Here is an 8,657-nt window from a genome sequence, read left to right as displayed (position 1 = left end):
AAAGACAATGGCACCCACGCCACAGATGTTGTCACATCACATCATCAAAATAATGATATAAAATAGCTGAGATATTGACAAAGACCAGAGTCTGCTCTGCTCTTCTTTCAAATTTCAAAGGCAATAAAAATTACTGCATTTTAAAAAGCATGACACATTTTTCAAAGTACTTTTTGTAGGAAGTTTTCCTCAATACCCATTTTTTGGCATTGTGTTTCAGTGACAAATGACTGAGTCTTCAGCAACTGCATCTAGTATTAAAAATGGTGGTATCCACCAAAATACAACTTATCTCAACTCAATTAATTTGTCTGGTGGTCACTACAAAATTCCTCATATTCCAACAGCATCAGGCTGCTTAACTCACACCAAAATCCCAAAGTGCACAAAATAAGCAATTTATTGGATCCTACACTTCAGCAGAAGAAAGAGACATTCTCAGGTCCATCAAACCCCACACAAACCACAAGAACAAGTATTGATATTGGTGGACACACACACCCAAGCACTCATTTACTTGTGACACGAGAAATCACATTCAGGTCATCTTCTGTTCACGGAAATTCAACCTTTCACCCCTAGAAAAGCAGCCTGAACTACCCCCACAAACTACAGACCCTTCAGTCTTCCAAACCAGGTTTTTATCCAGGTGGGAAGGGGAATCCAGGCCTCTGCCAATCCCAGACAGAAAGGCATGCCTGCCTCTTGGCCCAGCAAATATTTACAGTATTTTATATGAAGTGAAAGAGATTGAAGTGGACACAAAAAGCTCAACCTCTGAATAACACATAGTTTGGTGATGAGAACACTCCCCAAGAAGGTGAGAGATGCCAGGCCAGAAACCCTGGGGGATGGAACTGATCTCCTGCATCCTAGCCAAGATCTCCACTCACTGGGTAAAACTAAAGGAACCATTAACTTTTATGACCACAGTATCCTGAAAAGGTTAAATGCAGAACTGACAGAAATCTTAATTAAAATATGTGACAGAAATCAAAATTAAAACAGGTACTGCACACCAGCACCAAGAGAATATTGATTTCTGTTCTTTATTTTTTTCTTAAAGAATTATCTTATCAATATATTAGTAAATACAGCCTTACAATTAGCAAACACTGACAAGAGGATTTTTTTTTCCGTGTGCTAATCAGTCACTGTACACATGTACATTCAAGTTACTGTAAACTTCTGCTTATCCCATGCTCTTTGCTTTATTTGTCTTTCAGCCCAGTGCTGCAGACAGTGCCCTGTCCACATGATACACAGCCTGAGATAGCAAAAGCTGCAGGGAGGGCAACAAACAAGTGAGACTAGTCCTGAAAGACAAACATACGAACTCCAAACCTGATATTCTCAAATTTACTGAGGTTTAAGTCACTTTTCTCATGCTAGATACTCACGCACATTCATACAATGCCATCCTTGTTCTCAGGAGGCTCCTAACAATCCTTACAATGGAATGTGGCCGGTAATTTCAGTTCCTGAAAAATGCAAGATTAAGAGCCAAACTCCACATTTCATGACAGATTTTTGACAGCAGCACAACAGAATTTAATCTATGTGCTTTGCAATCTGTTGCCTATCAAGTGCAGTATTTTAAAAATTCAGGTGAATTATTTGTTTTCTGTTGTAAACTGCCTTTAATTCTCAAAACACCTTAATTAGTCAGTTAAGGTCTCCCAGCCTAAACTGAGCAAACAAGCAAAAAATCTTGAATGCAAAAAATTATTTTACTAGTACTTGGCAAGTTCTGTCAACAAGCTGCAGCTCCTCTTACTCTCTGCCCTCCCACAAACACATCTAATCCAGCCAACTAAGACTTGAAAGCACCACCTGAGTCTTCTGGAAGAAACTGCATTTTAATTCATGGCAGCAGCATGTTAAATGCTTAATTGCAATCAAAGCAAATTCTCAGACCTCTGAATCCAGAAAGACTTCTAACACCAACCAATTTGAATTCTCCCAGGAGCAAAGACAGCACTGTACATTTACACTTATTCCAAAACCCAGTAGTTTTATTGATTACTCTGACACATCATTAGATTTAATTTCCACACCCTTTGCATTATGAAGGGAAGCTTCTAAATATATCACCATTTCACTCATGAAACATTTGATGGCTAATACAAGAATCATCCCACTGATTATAACATTTAAGAGGGAGTTCAGTTGTTTTTAAGATTAGTGACTCAATACAGTGCCTTCTTTTTTTGTTCTTAGCTTGCCCTCCCAGTCTGCCTCCTAAGCACCACCCTGAGAGGGCACGCACACATGGCAATCCATATTACCCTTCTACGACACTCCTGAAAGGAAATATTAAAAATACATTTGATTTTGGTGTAGAAATCCCCTTCTTTGCTCTTCACCAATGAAGGAAGCTGTGAAAATCTTTTGTGCATTCAAAGGGCAAAAGAAGAACAAAGCAATCTCTATTGCCAGACTGGGCAGCAGTAAAAAGGGAGGGGGTGTTACATCAGGCCTTGAAAAACACTAAACACCTACTAACTGAAGATAAACAAGATAGGAATGGTGCTGTGCCTTCTCAATAGGCTCCAGCACAAAACAATCACCGCAAAATGCTAGAAATTAAGGACAGACCAAGTATTTCACAAAGCAATGATCTAGGTCCTGCTGCTTCCATACTCATCTGCTGTCGTACTTCCAACAGTTTGGTGCCTGAAGATAAATTTCTTGGTATTTACTAATCTCTTACACACACACACACATATATACTACTCTGCCCATGCCTATTCCCTCGTCTGCTGTAGCAGAAACTTTTGTCACTGCCCTGTTCCATTTCCTCGCTGGAGCACAGGCAGGAAGCAAGGGGAAAATGGGTATTCAACAATCTCTTTCCTCTCCCATTCTATTCCACTTGCAGCAAACTAATTTTAGCTCTTATTTAATCTACAAAATCATGAGCAACCTTGCCATGCAGCAGTATCATACACAGCTCTCCTTTCCTTCTATCATTACAGGAACTCGACAAAAGAAAGTTTCTCTACTCACTGCTGACAAGCATTTGATTCAAACACCTTTTCTTTTGAAAAAGTCCATATTCTTTGAAAGAGTATTTCCATCTGGGACTTATCCCACATTTCAGATTAAAATTAGTTTTTCCAGGATGACAGTATTCTTTTTCACCAGCAAAATTCTCAGCAGAGCCTCCTTTCAGGATAAGACACCTCTGTCTGAAATACTGGCTCAGCAAGATGACTTAAGACACTAAAAAAGAGTTAAATAAAAGTATATATGGTTATAGTATGGGCACTACTGAAGAAAAAATGAAGTCAAAAAAGAGTTAAATAAAAGTATATATGGTTATAGGTGTGGGCACTACTGAAGAAAAAAAGAAGTTGTCAGAAGAAATACCTTACAGGAACAGTGTCAAAAGATAACTCATGTTTTTAAAACTATGAAAGAGATGGGAAAAAAAGCCTAAGTCTCTCCTTCTTATAGGATCCTTAATAAAAGAAAGTAATTGCATTCAGTTCACTTGGAATTTAAAATAAATACATAAACCTACCTTAAAATCTCTGATTTATATTTACAAACCAATAAATAAAGCAATATGAGAATTCGTTCTCATCTCTTGAAAAGAGCATCATTAACAAGACTGTTACTCACTGAAACAAGCCCTATTTTTCATGTTTGCCAATGCTCATGTCCACTAATCACAGCTGGCAAGTACCTTCTTTCAAAGTATTTTTAACACAACTGAGACTTTTTTCTTAAAAAAATCAAACCCACAATAAGCTTTTATCATACCTTATGAAGCTACAGTTGTTCAACAACACATGCAGACAGGGACAGAAAGATGGAACCAAGCCTTTTGCACCTGGACAAAAGGGAAGTGCTACTGCACTGGGAACCAACTTACATCCATGCAGAGACAGGGTTTCTCTTAATGCCAGATGAAGCATTTTCAGATGTGAAATAAGGTGTGTGTACAGCAGCTGGGCACTGCACCACACAACACACCTGTCCTTGGAAAGCTGCCTTTGCCACACAGAGAAAGGCCTGCGTCTGGCAAAGGGACAGGATGGGATCAGCCAAGTTCCAGACAGCTCCTGCACCAGCCCTGGGCACAGCTCTGCTGCACATGAGCACCAGCCCCAGCTGACAAAATGCATTCTTCCTGAAGTGCTGAAGCACTGCCCAATTCTGAGCTGCATCACCACAACTGTGAATAAACTGAGGCAAGACTGTTGTCAGAAGTGTAAGTGATGAAATACCCACAGAGAAGAGAGCAGGACTGAAATTGGATTTCTGCTCTGTCCACTGCTCAAGGCTGAGTACAGGTAAAAATGCAAAGTGACAGAAACCTCAGGTCCATGAGGACACCACGGAGAATACAGACCTAAAATTATAGGGTTTTAACACACATCATGTCCTCATTCTGCTACAGCCTCAGTACTGTAAGAAAGAACTTCCATTCTTCTGATCCAGCTAGCACAGCAAACACCTTAAATCACAATTTCACTCCCCTAAAATATGCAACCTGCAGAAGAGCAAATCCTTCTCTCAGCCTCTGTTAGAAAATCCTCCCTTTAGACTATTACTATGGCAAAAACACTCCTTCAAAAAGGCAAAATGTATAACTGACATTTTGTTTAACATACTTTACAGAAAGCTGACAAATCCAAGAGTTTATGAATTTATAATTTCAGTCTGCAATTAAAACACACTAAGACACCTTTAACTGAACTACATTAAACTGCCTACATCTGTACCAATATTCATTTACTGTGTCAATATGAAAATGACCTTTTAAGTCAAAAGAGCTGGCTTTTCACTGCTATTTTAAAGCAGACCACTGCCTGAACTGAGCCTGTGAAACAAAATAAGAGCATCTGAAAAGCAGAAGACCGATACAAATGCTGGTTCTTGACAGAGAAGAGACAGGAGAGGGAAGAAGGGGCTGCCAAAGTCTCAACATGTGGCAGAACAGATATCTCCACTCGGTTCCAAGTTTTGAAAAGTAATGTGACCATTCAGAACAGGGATATTTGTTTCATGTTCAAGCCCTTCTCCCCATTCAGCACACACCAAGGTCAAAAACTAAGATTTAACTCCTTTTTTAATAAGGGACTTACTTCAAAACAAGTTTCTTTTTTAAAAAAAATCTAAGAAACAACTCTGGATGACATCACTGGACTTGAAATGCAGTGAGAATATCACAATAAATTGCTGCAGTGGTCAGGTCAATAGAGATGATGCGCAGGTAAATTATTTGAGGTATTTTGGCTATGATCCACAACAGAACAAAACCCCCAAATTTATAGGAAGAAAGTGCACCTCATCTCTTTTACCCACTGCCAGCTAGGCCCGAGAGAGTGTCAGGACACAGAAAAAAATGCCCTCTCATTTGCTACACTTCATGTCTTTCCACAGGAACTGGTCTCTTCCTCGTCGTTCTATTTCCTGTACACAGACCAAGCCTATTGTCGCTAGGTGAAAACACACACACACACACGCCACCGACTTACCAGCCTGCGCTGGCACAAATCGCGCTTTAGGCAGAGGTGACCTGCAGCCTCAGAGCCGTGAACGAGCTCCCGTCCCTCTCCAGGCCCGGCGGATCGCGGCGCCGGCCGTGCAGAGATCAGCTCAGCCGGAGCCCTCCGGGACGGGGTGACAGCCACGCCAGTGCCGCCGGCGGGGGGACCCGCACGGCCCGGCCGCCCGTCCCTCCTCCTCTCCCCCTAATCCCTCCTCCTGAGCCGCGCCAACCCCTCAGCCCGCAGCCCCTCCACAGCGCTCCTCCGTGCCGCGGCCCCGCCGCAGCCCCCGCCGCGGTCCCCCCGCCCGGGACACCGTCCCCGGGCCGCGCGCAGGCGCAGTGGGGCGGCAGGCAGTGCTGGGTGTCGGGCCCGGCCGCGCTGCCGCCGCGGCGCTCGGGCAGGGCCGGGCGGGGCTGTGTGCTCCGGCAGAGCTGCCGCTGCGCTTCGGGGCTGCGGATTCCCGAGCTGAACCCCCAGCCGGCCTTTCCTTTCCCGCGGCTGGCCGGACAGGGACCGGGGCGCTGGCGCTGCTCCGCTGCCCTGGCCGTTTCCCGCAGCCCGCCTGGCGCCGGGCTCCTCTGGGCGGCAAATGCGCCCTTCAGGTAAAATAATTCCTGACTGCCGTGTTAGTTCGTCAGGTGTTTCTAGAAATTGCTGTATTCTTGAATCTTTGAAACCAGGTAACATCGATAGGATCAAATGCTCGAAATGTTTGGGGTTTTTTTTTTAGGAATGGAAAATAACATTCCGGACATTTTGACCAAATAAAAATCATGTGCTTCATTTTACCAGCAGCCTGCTGTTGAACCTGTGCGGGTCTCGGGCGGAGAAGCCGCGGCGTTGGTGGGGTCTGGCTTCTCCAGTGTGCCTGTGCCAAACGCAGACCAGGGCTGCGCGCTCGCTTTGCTCCCGTGAGTAACCCCGACCTCCTGGGACTCCGCTTGCAGCACTTCAGTGCGAGTGGGGCTTTGCAGAGCCTGCATCAATTGTTGCAGCCCAGCTGTGCATCCCTGCCCATTGTCCCCGTCAGTGTGGGAGGGAGAGCAGCCAGTTTGAGCGTGCAGCTAGAGGTGACGTAACTGCATCAAATATAAATAGAAGAGTGAATGCCTGGAGCTGGTAAAAATAGGTATTTGTTTTAAAAACAAGTACGAAGAAATTCTGTGCCTTGATAGAATTTTGTTAAAATCTTCCGAAAAATAATGGGACATTGGGACATTCTGATTGCATCTACAGGGATGCCGGATGCCTCTGAAATTTGGACCCCCCTTTAGTTTGTTCCTGTTAGTGGATTGAATAAAATATTTTCATGTTGTCCATCTCATTTATTCTCTTTAATGGAAAAACCTTAGGCTGGTGTGTGGTCATGACAGAGGATTGAAGTAAGGATGTCTCTGTTCATCTTTGTTGTGTCCCAGTTGCTGTGTAATCCTGGGCAGATTGCTTCATCACTGCTAGCTCTGCTCATCAGTCTTTACAGAGGAAACTGCAAAGTGTTGCAGCCACCTGAAGCTTTGGGGAGCTGCAGCAGGAAGATGCTGCACATGCAACACAGGTTCACTTGGTCTTGGTGGAGGGAACGCCTGGGATTCCTGTGCTCCAGTTAAACAAGGCTTTTATTGAGATGGTGCTGGCCTCTGAGGGTTTCTCCCCCTGTAGCTTCATGCTTTCAAAACAAGTGATACAGGTTGTGTCACTTCAGCATCCAAATCCTCAGTGTTTTTGCCAGCCCCTTGGCCTTGTGGACAGGAATGACCTTAGAGCTCCCACATAATCAGCACTTCACCCACTTACTAAATGTGGTTCAAAATTGGATTTATCAGCCGTGAGGTGGAAACGCTCCAAGGGCCGTGCCTGGCTGCGTCACAGGATCCCCGCTGGGGTCAGTCCTGGCAGCTGGGGGGCTGGAAGGGATCACAGGAATGCTAAACTTTCCTCCCATCCACTTCAGGCTGGACTAGCTGGAGAAACTCCCTGCCCCGTTTGCTCTCTGCCCTGGCGTGCACAGTCCCTGTGCCCATCGGTGGATGGGGGAGCTTTGGTGGCCATGAGAGGACAAGGGAGGGGTTGTGCTCAGAGCTGGGTGCACAGCCCACTCTGTGAGTCCAAAAAACAAAAAAATCAGGCTTTGGGTAGGATTTGCACAATGGATAAGTTCCTTGCTTTTGTTCTCCTTGGCACAGCAGAAAGACCTGCAGAAATGCTTAGATAATAAATAAATAATTTTGAATCCTCACTCTACTGTGGTGCAAACCTGAATGCCTGGAATGCCTGTTGGTGCTACCCTTTTCACTGATTATAACAGAATAAGAAGAAAAAATAACCTCTCAGTCCTTTTAAATCAATGCAGGGAAAGATAAATCAGTCCTCAGCCTTGTCTTGATATTAAAGAGCCTTTCCTAATTTTCCTTTTGCTGAGAAGAAGGATGTAAAACTGATATTGATATCTATGAAACAATATCCCTGCTTTGTGTTCATATTGAAATAGCTTCCAGTTTCTCAGTCTTGCAAAATTTCCAGCACATTAATTTGGCACAAATGATTTATAGCTGATGAGCAATTAAAGTATAATTTCTTTCCAGCATCTCAGGCTTTGTGACTAGACTATTAAATGATTTTGCAAGCTTGCTCTATCATTACAGGATAGCAGTGGGATGAATTCACAGGAGAAATTTATTCCTCCCTGCAGACCCAGCATCTACTCTCAACTGCAAACTGGAGCACTGCTTGCATTCCTCAGATAATTTTCTCACTGTATCTTTTGTACAGTCTCTCTTTGGACCTACAAGAGAGCTTTAGTCTGAATTTCAGTGACAGTTTACTCTGACATTACAAAGTCCTCCCAAAGTACCTGTTCTGCCTGGAGCCTTTGATGTAGACTGATGCTTTACTTAGACCTGTCAAGGTATTTCAGAACCAGCAAACAAAACCATTTTTTTTAAAATTATTTTTATATTTGGAAGGGCATCTCCTAGAGGCAAGCATGGTAGAGAAAAATCAGATGAAAGTACTGGCTACAAAGAGTCCTCACCTCCAAGTTCTTTAAATGTCAGCAGATGACATTTAGCTAACCATGTCTTGATTCTGCTGTAACAGAGGTGGGAAGAACCAGAGGAGCTTCATGTAGACACTTCACCCTTCAGGAAAGGACAT

The sequence above is a fragment of the Passer montanus genome, unplaced genomic scaffold (genome assembly GCF_014805655.1).
Source record: "Passer montanus isolate IOZ18808 unplaced genomic scaffold, ASM1480565v1 scaffold57, whole genome shotgun sequence".
NCBI lineage: Eukaryota > Metazoa > Chordata > Aves > Passeriformes > Passeridae > Passer > Passer montanus.
This window is presented reverse-complemented; position numbering follows the sequence as displayed.